Source organism: Anomaloglossus baeobatrachus, chromosome 9, assembly GCF_048569485.1.
Source record: "Anomaloglossus baeobatrachus isolate aAnoBae1 chromosome 9, aAnoBae1.hap1, whole genome shotgun sequence".
In the NCBI taxonomy this organism is placed as follows: Eukaryota; Metazoa; Chordata; class Amphibia; order Anura; family Aromobatidae; genus Anomaloglossus; species Anomaloglossus baeobatrachus.
This window is the reverse complement of record NC_134361.1, coordinates 164,459,583-164,475,017: the sequence shown is the minus strand read 5'-3', so window position 1 is coordinate 164,475,017 and position 15,435 is coordinate 164,459,583. Positions and strand designations below refer to the sequence as shown.

Sequence of the window (15,435 nt, the reverse complement as noted above, 5' to 3'; positions counted from 1 at the left end):
GTGAAAAGTGAATGGGCCAAATTGAGGTGCATATGAAGACGTATGCTTTCTTCCAATTCATTAAACCGGGCTAATATGAATCAGGTGAATTGAATTCTGCTTTTGGAAACTGGGTTAAAAAGGGGTGCACCGTTCCTGGAGGTACTGCAATACCAGGTCAATGCGTGGAGTGGACAGAGCAAGCTCTTTTTCCATCTCCCTGTTCTAAAAATCCATTTAATATATGGTCCCCAGATAGGGGACGTATCAGATATTAAACTGATAAGAACAGATACTACACTTGATCTTAGCCAAAAGGCCGAGAAGCGATAACCAGAATTGGTTTGGGCCTCGAGTGGCACCCTGGCCTATGCCGGACACATCTTAGGGAGAGAGAGCGAGAGGGAGACAAACCCACGCCTACAGAAGACATTTTGTCACCCAAGCCAACCCTTGAAAAGGCTGCTTTGCAGAGCAAAAACAAGAAGAATGGTGCGTTTTGCAGCCGCCGCCCCCCACTGCAATGAATCTGAATAACTCCTCCTTTAGGGCGCAAGCAACTCCCCTCCCCCTTGCAGTCTTTCCAATTCACGATACAAAAAGACGGACAGGACATGTTGCCTGACTTTCCGTCACTGCCACCCTTTGCCATCCTTACCCGTAGAAAGCCCTTTCATCATCCCCAAACCCTAATCTTTTCCCTTTCCTTCCCAGCCCCCAAACCCTGCCCTCTGTACCCTTCTCACCACCCGCATCCCTTCTCCTGTCATCCCCCTACCACCCGGGAAAAAAAGAGCTTGCCCCCTCCTTACACTAGCCCACCCTCCCACCCAAAGAACAACTTCTGCTGCGCAGCTTGTTTTCTAGGCAGCAGCGCTATTGTGATGTCAGCGGGGGCATTGTGACAAGCCGCCAGTGTTCCGTCTCTTCATGTTGTGCACAGTTCAAACGGAAAATACATCAACAGGCAGACTACAGAAAAACTTACTATCAAAGGTTAGAGGGGGGCTTTCTCAGAGGGCTTTTTACAGTTTTTCTATTCCCAATTAGCCGTTTAAGTGTACTTATTGAAAGTAGTAATTCTTTCATAGGCCGCCCTTTCTTAGTATTTGACGTTCCTTATATTGCGGTATGAGGCTTTGCAGCAGGTTGCAAACATTCATCACCCATGACTGTCCCCAATTGAGCTCAGAAGCTCAATGTCTATCATGACCTCTCTTTTAGAATGTCCAAGAGCAAGCAAACTATTCCTCCAGGAGAGGGCGCCAACAGACTACTAAAGAGATCATCATTACTCAAAGAAAACCCCAAAAACCAATGCATGATAGGAATAAACAGGTAACTTTCTTTGGAGTGGAAGCGGAGAGATCGCACCAGATGCCAATTCTAGATCTTATCACACCTGTGGTCACTGCAGCAGCAGGTGAATCCACTTTGTCCAAAAGGGATCTATTCCATTCAATTGCAAATGATCTAGATAAGACAGAGAACTGCAGCACGGGACATAGCCGAGTTGGTCAGGTTGAGTGGTGATGAGTTTGCTATTTGGATGAATAAAGAAAGTCAAAAGTGTGAAAGATAAAAAACAAAAGGAGGAAGTGTGAAAAGTGAATGGGCCAAATTGAGGTGCATATGAAGACGTATGCTTTCTTCCAATTCATTAAACCGGGCTAATATGAATCAGGTGAATTGAGTTCTGCTTTTGGAAACTGGGTTAAGAAGGGGTGCACCGTTCCTGGAGGTACTGCAATACCAGGTCAATGCGTGGAGTGGACAGAGCAAGCTCTTTTTCCATCTCCCTGTTCTAAAAATCGATTTAATATATGGTCCCCAGATAGGGGACGTATCAGATATTAAACTGATAAGAACAGATACTACACTTGATCTTAGCCAAAAGGCCGAGAAGCGATAACCAGAATTGGTTTGGGCCTCGAGTGGCACCCTGGCCTATGCCGGACACATCTTAGGGAGAGAGAGCGAGAGGGAGACAAACCCACGCCTACAGAAGACATTTTGTCACCCAAGCCAACCCTTGAAAAGGCTGCTTTGCAGAGCAAAAACAAGAAGAATGGTGCGTTTTGCAGCCGCCGCCCCCCACTGCAATGAATCTGAATAACTCCTCCTTTAGGGCGCAAGCAACTCCCCTCCCCCTTGCAGTCTTTCCAATTCACGATACAAAAAGACGGACAGGACAGGTTGCCTGACTTTCCGTCACTGCCACCCTTTGCCATCCTTACCCGTAGAAAGCCCTTTCATCATCCCCAAACCCTAATCTTTTCCCTTTCCTTCCCAGCCCCCAAACCCTGCCCTCTGTACCCTTCTCACCACCCGCATCCCTTCTCCTGTCATCCCCCTACCACCCGGGAAAAAAAGAGCTTGCCCCCTCCTTACACTAGCCCACCCTCCCACCCAAAGAACAACTTCTGCTGCGCAGCTTGTTTTCTAGGCAGCAGCGCTATTGTGATGTCAGCGGGGGCATTGTGACAAGCCGCCAGTGTTCCGTCTCTTCATGTTGTGCACAGTTCAAACGGAAAATACATCAACAGGCAGACTACAGAAAAACTTACTATCAAAGGTTAGAGGGGGGCTTTCTCAGAGGGCTTTTTACAGTTTTTCTATTCCCAATTAGCCGTTTAAGTGTACTTATTGAAAGTAGTAATTCTTTCATAGGCCGCCCTTTCTTAGTATTTGACGTTCCTTATATTGCGGTATGAGGCTTTGCAGCAGGTTGCAAACATTCATCACCCATGACTGTCCCCAATTGAGCTCAGAAGCTCAATGTCTATCATGACCTCTCTTTTAGAATGTCCAAGAGCAAGCAAACTATTCCTCCAGGAGAGGGCGCCAACAGACTACTAAAGAGATCATCATTACTCAAAGAAAACCCCAAAAACCAATGCATGATAGGAATAAACAGGTAACTTTCTTTGGAGTGGAAGCGGAGAGATCGCACCAGATGCCAATTCTAGATCTTATCACACCTGTGGTCACTGCAGCAGCAGGTGAATCCACTTTGTCCAAAAGGGATCTATTCCATTCAATTGCAAATGATCTAGATAAGACAGAGAACTGCAGCACGGGACATAGCCGAGTTGGTCAGGTTGAGTGGTGATGAGTTTGCTATTTGGATGAATAAAGAAAGTCAAAAGTGTGAAAGATAAAAAACAAAAGGAGGAAGTGTGAAAAGTGAATGGGCCAAATTGAGGTGCATATGAAGACGTATGCTTTCTTCCAATTCATTAAACCGGGCTAATATGAATCAGGTGAATTGAGTTCTGCTTTTGGAAACTGGGTTAAGAAGGGGTGCACCGTTCCTGGAGGTACTGCAATACCAGGTCAATGCGTGGAGTGGACAGAGCAAGCTCTTTTTCCATCTCCCTGTTCTAAAAATCCATTTAATATATGGTCCCCAGATAGGGGACGTATCAGATATTAAACTGATAAGAACAGATACTACACTTGATCTTAGCCAAAAGGCCGAGAAGCGATAACCAGAATTGGTTTGGGCCTCGAGTGGCACCCTGGCCTATGCCGGACACATCTTAGGGAGAGAGAGCGAGAGGGAGACAAACCCACGCCTACAGAAGACATTTTGTCACCCAAGCCAACCCTTGAAAAGGCTGCTTTGCAGAGCAAAAACAAGAAGAATGGTGCGTTTTGCAGCCGCCGCCCCCCACTGCAATGAATCTGAATAACTCCTCCTTTAGGGCGCAAGCAACTCCCCTCCCCCTTGCAGTCTTTCCAATTCACGAAACAAAAAGACGGACAGGACAGGTTGCCTGACTTTCCGTCACTGCCACCCTTTGCCATCCTTACCCGTAGAAAGCCCTTTCATCATCCCCAAACCCTAATCTTTTCCCTTTCCTTCCCAGCCCCCAAACCCTGCCCTCTGTACCCTTCTCACCACCCGCATCCCTTCTCCTGTCATCCCCCTACCACCCGGGAAAAAAAGAGCTTGCCCCCTCCTTACACTAGCCCACCCTCCCACCCAAAGAACAACTTCTGCTGCGCAGCTTGTTTTCTAGGCAGCAGCGCTATTGTGATGTCAGCGGGGGCATTGTGACAAGCCGCCAGTGTTCCGTCTCTTCATGTTGTGCACAGTTCAAACGGAAAATACATCAACAGGCAGACTACAGAAAAACTTACTATCAAAGGTTAGAGGGGGGCTTTCTCAGAGGGCTTTTTACAGTTTTTCTATTCCCAATTAGCCGTTTAAGTGTACTTATTGAAAGTAGTAATTCTTTCATAGGCCGCCCTTTCTTAGTATTTGACGTTCCTTATATTGCGGTATGAGGCTTTGCAGCAGGTTGCAAACATTCATCACCCATGACTGTCCCCAATTGAGCTCAGAAGCTCAATGTCTATCATGACCTCTCTTTTAGAATGTCCAAGAGCAAGCAAACTATTCCTCCAGGAGAGGGCGCCAACAGACTACTAAAGAGATCATCATTACTCAAAGAAAACCCCAAAAACCAATGCATGATAGGAATAAACAGGTAACTTTCTTTGGAGTGGAAGCGGAGAGATCGCACCAGATGCCAATTCTAGATCTTATCACACCTGTGGTCACTGCAGCAGCAGGTGAATCCACTTTGTCCAAAAGGGATCTATTCCATTCAATTGCAAATGATCTAGATAAGACAGAGAACTGCAGCACGGGACATAGCCGAGTTGGTCAGGTTGAGTGGTGATGAGTTTGCTATTTGGATGAATAAAGAAAGTCAAAAGTGTGAAAGATAAAAAACAAAAGGAGGAAGTGTGAAAAGTGAATGGGCCAAATTGAGGTGCATATGAAGACGTATGCTTTCTTCCAATTCATTAAACCGGGCTAATATGAATCAGGTGAATTGAGTTCTGCTTTTGGAAACTGGGTTAAGAAGGGGTGCACCGTTCCTGGAGGTACTGCAATACCAGGTCAATGCGTGGAGTGGACAGAGCAAGCTCTTTTTCCATCTCCCTGTTCTAAAAATCCATTTAATATATGGTCCCCAGATAGGGGACGTATCAGATATTAAACTGATAAGAACAGATACTACACTTGATCTTAGCCAAAAGGCCGAGAAGCGATAACCAGAATTGGTTTGGGCCTCGAGTGGCACCCTGGCCTATGCCGGACACATCTTAGGGAGAGAGAGCGAGAGGGAGACAAACCCACGCCTACAGAAGACATTTTGTCACCCAAGCCAACCCTTGAAAAGGCTGCTTTGCAGAGCAAAAACAAGAAGAATGGTGCGTTTTGCAGCCGCCGCCCCCCACTGCAATGAATCTGAATAACTCCTCCTTTAGGGCGCAAGCAACTCCCCTCCCCCTTGCAGTCTTTCCAATTCACGATACAAAAAGACGGACAGGACAGGTTGCCTGACTTTCCGTCACTGCCACCCTTTGCCATCCTTACCCGTAGAAAGCCCTTTCATCATCCCCAAACCCTAATCTTTTCCCTTTCCTTCCCAGCCCCCAAACCCTGCCCTCTGTACCCTTCTCACCACCCGCATCCCTTCTCCTGTCATCCCCCTACCACCCGGGAAAAAAAGAGCTTGCCCCCTCCTTACACTAGCCCACCCTCCCACCCAAAGAACAACTTCTGCTGCGCAGCTTGTTTTCTAGGCAGCAGCGCTATTGTGATGTCAGCGGGGGCATTGTGACAAGCCGCCAGTGTTCCGTCTCTTCATGTTGTGCACAGTTCAAACGGAAAATACATCAACAGGCAGACTACAGAAAAACTTACTATCAAAGGTTAGAGGGGGGCTTTCTCAGAGGGCTTTTTACAGTTTTTCTATTCCCAATTAGCCGTTTAAGTGTACTTATTGAAAGTAGTAATTCTTTCATAGGCCGCCCTTTCTTAGTATTTGACGTTCCTTATATTGCGGTATGAGGCTTTGCAGCAGGTTGCAAACATTCATCACCCATGACTGTCCCCAATTGAGCTCAGAAGCTCAATGTCTATCATGACCTCTCTTTTAGAATGTCCAAGAGCAAGCAAACTATTCCTCCAGGAGAGGGCGCCAACAGACTACTAAAGAGATCATCATTACTCAAAGAAAACCCCAAAAACCAATGCATGATAGGAATAAACAGGTAACTTTCTTTGGAGTGGAAGCGGAGAGATCGCACCAGATGCCAATTCTAGATCTTATCACACCTGTGGTCACTGCAGCAGCAGGTGAATCCACTTTGTCCAAAAGGGATCTATTCCATTCAATTGCAAATGATCTAGATAAGACAGAGAACTGCAGCACGGGACATAGCCGAGTTGGTCAGGTTGAGTGGTGATGAGTTTGCTATTTGGATGAATAAAGAAAGTCAAAAGTGTGAAAGATAAAAAACAAAAGGAGGAAGTGTGAAAAGTGAATGGGCCAAATTGAGGTGCATATGAAGACGTATGCTTTCTTCCAATTCATTAAACCGGGCTAATATGAATCAGGTGAATTGAGTTCTGCTTTTGGAAACTGGGTTAAGAAGGGGTGCACCGTTCCTGGAGGTACTGCAATACCAGGTCAATGCGTGGAGTGGACAGAGCAAGCTCTTTTTCCATCTCCCTGTTCTAAAAATCCATTTAATATATGGTCCCCAGATAGGGGACGTATCAGATATTAAACTGATAAGAACAGATACTACACTTGATCTTAGCCAAAAGGCCGAGAAGCGATAACCAGAATTGGTTTGGGCCTCGAGTGGCACCCTGGCCTATGCCGGACACATCTTAGGGAGAGAGAGCGAGAGGGAGACAAACCCACGCCTACAGAAGACATTTTGTCACCCAAGCCAACCCTTGAAAAGGCTGCTTTGCAGAGCAAAAACAAGAAGAATGGTGCGTTTTGCAGCCGCCGCCCCCCACTGCAATGAATCTGAATAACTCCTCCTTTAGGGCGCAAGCAACTCCCCTCCCCCTTGCAGTCTTTCCAATTCACGATACAAAAAGACGGACAGGACAGGTTGCCTGACTTTCCGTCACTGCCACCCTTTGCCATCCTTACCCGTAGAAAGCCCTTTCATCATCCCCAAACCCTAATCTTTTCCCTTTCCTTTCCAGCCCCCAAACCCTGCCCTCTGTACCCTTCTCACCACCCGCATCCCTTCTCCTGTCATCCCCCTACCACCCGGGAAAAAAAGAGCTTGCCCCCTCCTTACACTAGCCCACCCTCCCACCCAAAGAACAACTTCTGCTGCGCAGCTTGTTTTCTAGGCAGCAGCGCTATTGTGATGTCAGCGGGGGCATTGTGACAAGCCGCCAGTGTTCCGTCTCTTCATGTTGTGCACAGTTCAAACGGAAAATACATCAACAGGCAGACTACAGAAAAACTTACTATCAAAGGTTAGAGGGGGGCTTTCTCAGAGGGCTTTTTACAGTTTTTCTATTCCCAATTAGCCGTTTAAGTGTACTTATTGAAAGTAGTAATTCTTTCATAGGCCGCCCTTTCTTAGTATTTGACGTTCCTTATATTGCGGTATGAGGCTTTGCAGCAGGTTGCAAACATTCATCACCCATGACTGTCCCCAATTGAGCTCAGAAGCTCAATGTCTATCATGACCTCTCTTTTAGAATGTCCAAGAGCAAGCAAACTATTCCTCCAGGAGAGGGCGCCAACAGACTACTAAAGAGATCATCATTACTCAAAGAAAACCCCAAAAACCAATGCATGATAGGAATAAACAGGTAACTTTCTTTGGAGTGGAAGCGGAGAGATCGCACCAGATGCCAATTCTAGATCTTATCACACCTGTGGTCACTGCAGCAGCAGGTGAATCCACTTTGTCCAAAAGGGATCTATTCCATTCAATTGCAAATGATCTAGATAAGACAGAGAACTGCAGCACGGGACATAGCCGAGTTGGTCAGGTTGAGTGGTGATGAGTTTGCTATTTGGATGAATAAAGAAAGTCAAAAGTGTGAAAGATAAAAAACAAAAGGAGGAAGTGTGAAAAGTGAATGGGCCAAATTGAGGTGCATATGAAGACGTATGCTTTCTTCCAATTCATTAAACCGGGCTAATATGAATCAGGTGAATTGAGTTCTGCTTTTGGAAACTGGGTTAAGAAGGGGTGCACCGTTCCTGGAGGTACTGCAATACCAGGTCAATGCGTGGAGTGGACAGAGCAAGCTCTTTTTCCATCTCCCTGTTCTAAAAATCCATTTAATATATGGTCCCCAGATAGGGGACGTATCAGATATTAAACTGATAAGAACAGATACTACACTTGATCTTAGCCAAAAGGCCGAGAAGCGATAACCAGAATTGGTTTGGGCCTCGAGTGGCACCCTGGCCTATGCCGGACACATCTTAGGGAGAGAGAGCGAGAGGGAGACAAACCCACGCCTACAGAAGACATTTTGTCACCCAAGCCAACCCTTGAAAAGGCTGCTTTGCAGAGCAAAAACAAGAAGAATGGTGCGTTTTGCAGCCGCCGCCCCCCACTGCAATGAATCTGAATAACTCCTCCTTTAGGGCGCAAGCAACTCCCCTCCCCCTTGCAGTCTTTCCAATTCACGATACAAAAAGACGGACAGGACAGGTTGCCTGACTTTCCGTCACTGCCACCCTTTGCCATCCTTACCCGTAGAAAGCCCTTTCATCATCCCCAAACCCTAATCTTTTCCCTTTCCTTCCCAGCCCCCAAACCCTGCCCTCTGTACCCTTCTCACCACCCGCATCCCTTCTCCTGTCATCCCCCTACCACCCGGGAAAAAAAGAGCTTGCCCCCTCCTTACACTAGCCCACCCTCCCACCCAAAGGTCAACTTCTGCTGCGCAGCTTGTTTTCTAGGCAGCAGCGCTATTGTGATGTCAGCGGGGGCATTGTGACAAGCCGCCAGTGTTCCGTCTCTTCATGTTGTGCACAGTTCAAACGGAAAATACATCAACAGGCAGACTACAGAAAAACTTACTATCAAAGGTTAGAGGGGGGCTTTCTCAGAGGGCTTTTTACAGTTTTTCTATTCCCAATTAGCCGTTTAAGTGTACTTATTGAAAGTAGTAATTCTTTCATAGGCCGCCCTTTCTTAGTATTTGACGTTCCTTATATTGCGGTATGAGGCTTTGCAGCAGGTTGCAAACATTCATCACCCATGACTGTCCCCAATTGAGCTCAGAAGCTCAATGTCTATCATGACCTCTCTTTTAGAATGTCCAAGAGCAAGCAAACTATTCCTCCAGGAGAGGGCGCCAACAGACTACTAAAGAGATCATCATTACTCAAAGAAAACCCCAAAAACCAATGCATGATAGGAATAAACAGGTAACTTTCTTTGGAGTGGAAGCGGAGAGATCGCACCAGATGCCAATTCTAGATCTTATCACACCTGTGGTCACTGCAGCAGCAGGTGAATCCACTTTGTCCAAAAGGGATCTATTCCATTCAATTGCAAATGATCTAGATAAGACAGAGAACTGCAGCACGGGACATAGCCGAGTTGGTCAGGTTGAGTGGTGATGAGTTTGCTATTTGGATGAATAAAGAAAGTCAAAAGTGTGAAAGATAAAAAACAAAAGGAGGAAGTGTGAAAAGTGAATGGGCCAAATTGAGGTGCATATGAAGACGTATGCTTTCTTCCAATTCATTAAACCGGGCTAATATGAATCAGGTGAATTGAGTTCTGCTTTTGGAAACTGGGTTAAGAAGGGGTGCACCGTTCCTGGAGGTACTGCAATACCAGGTCAATGCGTGGAGTGGACAGAGCAAGCTCTTTTTCCATCTCCCTGTTCTAAAAATCCATTTAATATATGGTCCCCAGATAGGGGACGTATCAGATATTAAACTGATAAGAACAGATACTACACTTGATCTTAGCCAAAAGGCCGAGAAGCGATAACCAGAATTGGTTTGGGCCTCGAGTGGCACCCTGGCCTATGCCGGACACATCTTAGGGAGAGAGAGCGAGAGGGAGACAAACCCACGCCTACAGAAGACATTTTGTCACCCAAGCCAACCCTTGAAAAGGCTGCTTTGCAGAGCAAAAACAAGAAGAATGGTGCGTTTTGCAGCCGCCGCCCCCCACTGCAATGAATCTGAATAACTCCTCCTTTAGGGCGCAAGCAACTCCCCTCCCCCTTGCAGTCTTTCCAATTCACGATACAAAAAGACGGACAGGACAGGTTGCCTGACTTTCCGTCACTGCCACCCTTTGCCATCCTTACCCGTAGAAAGCCCTTTCATCATCCCCAAACCCTAATCTTTTCCCTTTCCTTCCCAGCCCCCAAACCCTGCCCTCTGTACCCTTCTCACCACCCGCATCCCTTCTCCTGTCATCCCCCTACCACCCGGGAAAAAAAGAGCTTGCCCCCTCCTTACACTAGCCCACCCTCCCACCCAAAGAACAACTTCTGCTGCGCAGCTTGTTTTCTAGGCAGCAGCGCTATTGTGATGTCAGCGGGGGCATTGTGACAAGCCGCCAGTGTTCCGTCTCTTCATGTTGTGCACAGTTCAAACGGAAAATACATCAACAGGCAGACTACAGAAAAACTTACTATCAAAGGTTAGAGGGGGGCTTTCTCAGAGGGCTTTTTACAGTTTTTCTATTCCCAATTAGCCGTTTAAGTGTACTTATTGAAAGTAGTAATTCTTTCATAGGCCGCCCTTTCTTAGTATTTGACGTTCCTTATATTGCGGTATGAGGCTTTGCAGCAGGTTGCAAACATTCATCACCCATGACTGTCCCCACTTGAGCTCAGAAGCTCAATGTCTATCATGACCTCTCTTTTAGAATGTCCAAGAGCAAGCAAACTATTCCTCCAGGAGAGGGCGCCAACAGACTACTAAAGAGATCATCATTACTCAAAGAAAACCCCAAAAACCAATGCATGATAGGAATAAACAGGTAACTTTCTTTGGAGTGGAAGCGGAGAGATCGCACCAGATGCCAATTCTAGATCTTATCACACCTGTGGTCACTGCAGCAGCAGGTGAATCCACTTTGTCCAAAAGGGATCTATTCCATTCAATTGCAAATGATCTAGATAAGACAGAGAACTGCAGCACGGGACATAGCCGAGTTGGTCAGGTTGAGTGGTGATGAGTTTGCTATTTGGATGAATAAAGAAAGTCAAAAGTGTGAAAGATAAAAAACAAAAGGAGGAAGTGTGAAAAGTGAATGGGCCAAATTGAGGTGCATATGAAGACGTATGCTTTCTTCCAATTCATTAAACCGGGCTAATATGAATCAGGTGAATTGAGTTCTGCTTTTGGAAACTGGGTTAAGAAGGGGTGCACCGTTCCTGGAGGTACTGCAATACCAGGTCAATGCGTGGAGTGGACAGAGCAAGCTCTTTTTCCATCTCCCTGTTCTAAAAATCCATTTAATATATGGTCCCCAGATAGGGGACGTATCAGATATTAAACTGATAAGAACAGATACTACACTTGATCTTAGCCAAAAGGCCGAGAAGCGATAACCAGAATTGGTTTGGGCCTCGAGTGGCACCCTGGCCTATGCCGGACACATCTTAGGGAGAGAGAGCGAGAGGGAGACAAACCCACGCCTACAGAAGACATTTTGTCACCCAAGCCAACCCTTGAAAAGGCTGCTTTGCAGAGCAAAAACAAGAAGAATGGTGCGTTTTGCAGCCGCCGCCCCCCACTGCAATGAATCTGAATAACTCCTCCTTTAGGGCGCAAGCAACTCCCCTCCCCCTTGCAGTCTTTCCAATTCACGATACAAAAAGACGGACAGGACAGGTTGCCTGACTTTCCGTCACTGCCACCCTTTGCCATCCTTACCCGTAGAAAGCCCTTTCATCATCCCCAAACCCTAATCTTTTCCCTTTCCTTCCCAGCCCCCAAACCCTGCCCTCTGTACCCTTCTCACCACCCGCATCCCTTCTCCTGTCATCCCCCTACCACCCGGGAAAAAAAGAGCTTGCCCCCTCCTTACACTAGCCCACCCTCCCACCCAAAGAACAACTTCTGCTGCGCAGCTTGTTTTCTAGGCAGCAGCGCTATTGTGATGTCAGCGGGGGCATTGTGACAAGCCGCCAGTGTTCCGTCTCTTCATGTTGTGCACAGTTCAAACGGAAAATACATCAACAGGCAGACTACAGAAAAACTTACTATCAAAGGTTAGAGGGGGGCTTTCTCAGAGGGCTTTTTACAGTTTTTCTATTCCCAATTAGCCGTTTAAGTGTACTTATTGAAAGTAGTAATTCTTTCATAGGCCGCCCTTTCTTAGTATTTGACGTTCCTTATATTGCGGTATGAGGCTTTGCAGCAGGTTGCAAACATTCATCACCCATGACTGTCCCCAATTGAGCTCAGAAGCTCAATGTCTATCATGACCTCTCTTTTAGAATGTCCAAGAGCAAGCAAACTATTCCTCCAGGAGAGGGCGCCAACAGACTACTAAAGAGATCATCATTACTCAAAGAAAACCCCAAAAACCAATGCATGATAGGAATAAACAGGTAACTTTCTTTGGAGTGGAAGCGGAGAGATCGCACCAGATGCCAATTCTAGATCTTATCACACCTGTGGTCACTGCAGCAGCAGGTGAATCCACTTTGTCCAAAAGGGATCTATTCCATTCAATTGCAAATGATCTAGATAAGACAGAGAACTGCAGCACGGGACATAGCCGAGTTGGTCAGGTTGAGTGGTGATGAGTTTGCTATTTGGATGAATAAAGAAAGTCAAAAGTGTGAAAGATAAAAAACAAAAGGAGGAAGTGTGAAAAGTGAATGGGCCAAATTGAGGTGCATATGAAGACGTATGCTTTCTTCCAATTCATTAAACCGGGCTAATATGAATCAGGTGAATTGAGTTCTGCTTTTGGAAACTGGGTTAAGAAGGGGTGCACCGTTCCTGGAGGTACTGCAATACCAGGTCAATGCGTGGAGTGGACAGAGCAAGCTCTTTTTCCATCTCCCTGTTCTAAAAATCCATTTAATATATGGTCCCCAGATAGGGGACGTATCAGATATTAAACTGATAAGAACAGATACTACACTTGATCTTAGCCAAAAGGCCGAGAAGCGATAACCAGAATTGGTTTGGGCCTCGAGTGGCACCCTGGCCTATGCCGGACACATCTTAGGGAGAGAGAGCGAGAGGGAGACAAACCCACGCCTACAGAAGACATTTTGTCACCCAAGCCAACCCTTGAAAAGGCTGCTTTGCAGAGCAAAAACAAGAAGAATGGTGCGTTTTGCAGCCGCCGCCCCCCACTGCAATGAATCTGAATAACTCCTCCTTTAGGGCGCAAGCAACTCCCCTCCCCCTTGCAGTCTTTCCAATTCACGATACAAAAAGACGGACAGGACAGGTTGCCTGACTTTCCGTCACTGCCACCCTTTGCCATCCTTACCCGTAGAAAGCCCTTTCATCATCCCCAAACCCTAATCTTTTCCCTTTCCTTCCCAGCCCCCAAACCCTGCCCTCTGTACCCTTCTCACCACCCGCATCCCTTCTCCTGTCATCCCCCTACCACCCGGGAAAAAAAGAGCTTGCCCCCTCCTTACACTAGCCCACCCTCCCACCCAAAGAACAACTTCTGCTGCGCAGCTTGTTTTCTAGGCAGCAGCGCTATTGTGATGTCAGCGGGGGCATTGTGACAAGCCGCCAGTGTTCCGTCTCTTCATGTTGTGCACAGTTCAAACGGAAAATACATCAACAGGCAGACTACAGAAAAACTTACTATCAAAGGTTAGAGGGGGGCTTTCTCAGAGGGCTTTTTACAGTTTTTCTATTCCCAATTAGCCGTTTAAGTGTACTTATTGAAAGTAGTAATTCTTTCATAGGCCGCCCTTTCTTAGTATTTGACGTTCCTTATATTGCGGTATGAGGCTTTGCAGCAGGTTGCAAACATTCATCACCCATGACTGTCCCCAATTGAGCTCAGAAGCTCAATGTCTATCATGACCTCTCTTTTAGAATGTCCAAGAGCAAGCAAACTATTCCTCCAGGAGAGGGCGCCAACAGACTACTAAAGAGATCATCATTACTCAAAGAAAACCCCAAAAACCAATGCATGATAGGAATAAACAGGTAACTTTCTTTGGAGTGGAAGCGGAGAGATCGCACCAGATGCCAATTCTAGATCTTATCACACCTGTGGTCACTGCAGCAGCAGGTGAATCCACTTTGTCCAAAAGGGATCTATTCCATTCAATTGCAAATGATCTAGATAAGACAGAGAACTGCAGCACGGGACATAGCCGAGTTGGTCAGGTTGAGTGGTGATGAGTTTGCTATTTGGATGAATAAAGAAAGTCAAAAGTGTGAAAGATAAAAAACAAAAGGAGGAAGTGTGAAAAGTGAATGGGCCAAATTGAGGTGCATATGAAGACGTATGCTTTCTTCCAATTCATTAAACCGGGCTAATATGAATCAGGTGAATTGAGTTCTGCTTTTGGAAACTGGGTTAAGAAGGGGTGCACCGTTCCTGGAGGTACTGCAATACCAGGTCAATGCGTGGAGTGGACAGAGCAAGCTCTTTTTCCATCTCCCTGTTCTAAAAATCCATTTAATATATGGTCCCCAGATAGGGGACGTATCAGATATTAAACTGATAAGAACAGATACTACACTTGATCTTAGCCAAAAGGCCGAGAAGCGATAACCAGAATTGGTTTGGGCCTCGAGTGGCACCCTGGCCTATGCCGGACACATCTTAGGGAGAGAGAGCGAGAGGGAGACAAACCCACGCCTACAGAAGACATTTTGTCACCCAAGCCAACCCTTGAAAAGGCTGCTTTGCAGAGCAAAAACAAGAAGAATGGTGCGTTTTGCAGCCGCCGCCCCCCACTGCAATGAATCTGAATAACTCCTCCTTTAGGGCGCAAGCAACTCCCCTCCCCCTTGCAGTCTTTCCAATTCACGATACAAAAAGACGGACAGGACAGGTTGCCTGACTTTCCGTCACTGCCACCCTTTGCCATCCTTACCCGTAGAAAGCCCTTTCATCATCCCCAAACCCTAATCTTTTCCCTTTCCTTCCCAGCCCCCAAACCCTGCCCTCTGTACCCTTCTCACCACCCGCATCCCTTCTCCTGTCATCCCCCTACCACCCGGGAAAAAAAGAGCTTGCCCCCTCCTTACACTAGCCCACCCTCCCACCCAAAGAACAACTTCTGCTGCGCAGCTTGTTTTCTAGGCAGCAGCGCTATTGTGATGTCAGCGGGGGCATTGTGACAAGCCGCCAGTGTTCCGTCTCTTCATGTTGTGCACAGTTCAAACGGAAAATACATCAACAGGCAGACTACAGAAAAACTTACTATCAAAGGTTAGAGGGGGGCTTTCTCAGAGGGCTTTTTACAGTTTTTCTATTCCCAATTAGCCGTTTAAGTGTACTTATTGAAAGTAGTAATTCTTTCATAGGCCGCCCTTTCTTAGTATTTGACGTTCCTTATATTGCGGTATGAGGCTTTGCAGCAGGTTGCAAACATTCATCACCCATGACTGTCCCCAATTGAGCTCAGAAGCTCAATGTCTATCATGACCTCTCTTTTAGAATGTCCAAGAGCAAGCAAAC

At 46.6% G+C, this 15,435-nt stretch overlaps 10 non-coding genes across 10 annotated transcripts; all 10 read right to left on the bottom strand.

The window, feature by feature from the left end:
• Nucleotides 1–119: 119 nt before the first annotated feature.
• Nucleotides 120–310, bottom strand: LOC142252014 (U2 spliceosomal RNA). The gene has a single exon (XR_012725411.1). It is a non-coding gene; the product is annotated as a U2 spliceosomal RNA (small nuclear RNA).
• A 1,388-nt stretch (nucleotides 311–1,698) lies between these two features.
• LOC142252439 (U2 spliceosomal RNA) lies at nucleotides 1,699–1,889 on the bottom strand. The gene has a single exon (XR_012725816.1). It is a non-coding gene; the product is annotated as a U2 spliceosomal RNA (small nuclear RNA).
• A 1,388-nt stretch (nucleotides 1,890–3,277) lies between these two features.
• LOC142252013 (U2 spliceosomal RNA) lies at nucleotides 3,278–3,468 on the bottom strand. Its single transcript, XR_012725410.1, has one exon. It is a non-coding gene; the product is annotated as a U2 spliceosomal RNA (small nuclear RNA).
• Nucleotides 3,469–4,856: 1,388 nt separating this feature from the next.
• On the bottom strand, nucleotides 4,857–5,047 carry LOC142252012 (U2 spliceosomal RNA). The gene has a single exon (XR_012725409.1). It is a non-coding gene; the product is annotated as a U2 spliceosomal RNA (small nuclear RNA).
• Nucleotides 5,048–6,435: 1,388 nt separating this feature from the next.
• LOC142252011 (U2 spliceosomal RNA) lies at nucleotides 6,436–6,626 on the bottom strand. Its single transcript, XR_012725408.1, has one exon. It is a non-coding gene; the product is annotated as a U2 spliceosomal RNA (small nuclear RNA).
• Nucleotides 6,627–8,014: 1,388 nt separating this feature from the next.
• LOC142252010 (U2 spliceosomal RNA) lies at nucleotides 8,015–8,205 on the bottom strand. The gene has a single exon (XR_012725407.1). It is a non-coding gene; the product is annotated as a U2 spliceosomal RNA (small nuclear RNA).
• A 1,388-nt stretch (nucleotides 8,206–9,593) lies between these two features.
• LOC142252009 (U2 spliceosomal RNA) lies at nucleotides 9,594–9,784 on the bottom strand. The gene has a single exon (XR_012725406.1). It is a non-coding gene; the product is annotated as a U2 spliceosomal RNA (small nuclear RNA).
• Nucleotides 9,785–11,172: 1,388 nt separating this feature from the next.
• Nucleotides 11,173–11,363, bottom strand: LOC142252008 (U2 spliceosomal RNA). The gene has a single exon (XR_012725405.1). It is a non-coding gene; the product is annotated as a U2 spliceosomal RNA (small nuclear RNA).
• Nucleotides 11,364–12,751: 1,388 nt separating this feature from the next.
• LOC142252007 (U2 spliceosomal RNA) lies at nucleotides 12,752–12,942 on the bottom strand. Its single transcript, XR_012725404.1, has one exon. It is a non-coding gene; the product is annotated as a U2 spliceosomal RNA (small nuclear RNA).
• A 1,388-nt stretch (nucleotides 12,943–14,330) lies between these two features.
• On the bottom strand, nucleotides 14,331–14,521 carry LOC142252005 (U2 spliceosomal RNA). The gene has a single exon (XR_012725402.1). It is a non-coding gene; the product is annotated as a U2 spliceosomal RNA (small nuclear RNA).
• Nucleotides 14,522–15,435: the final 914 nt, after the last annotated feature.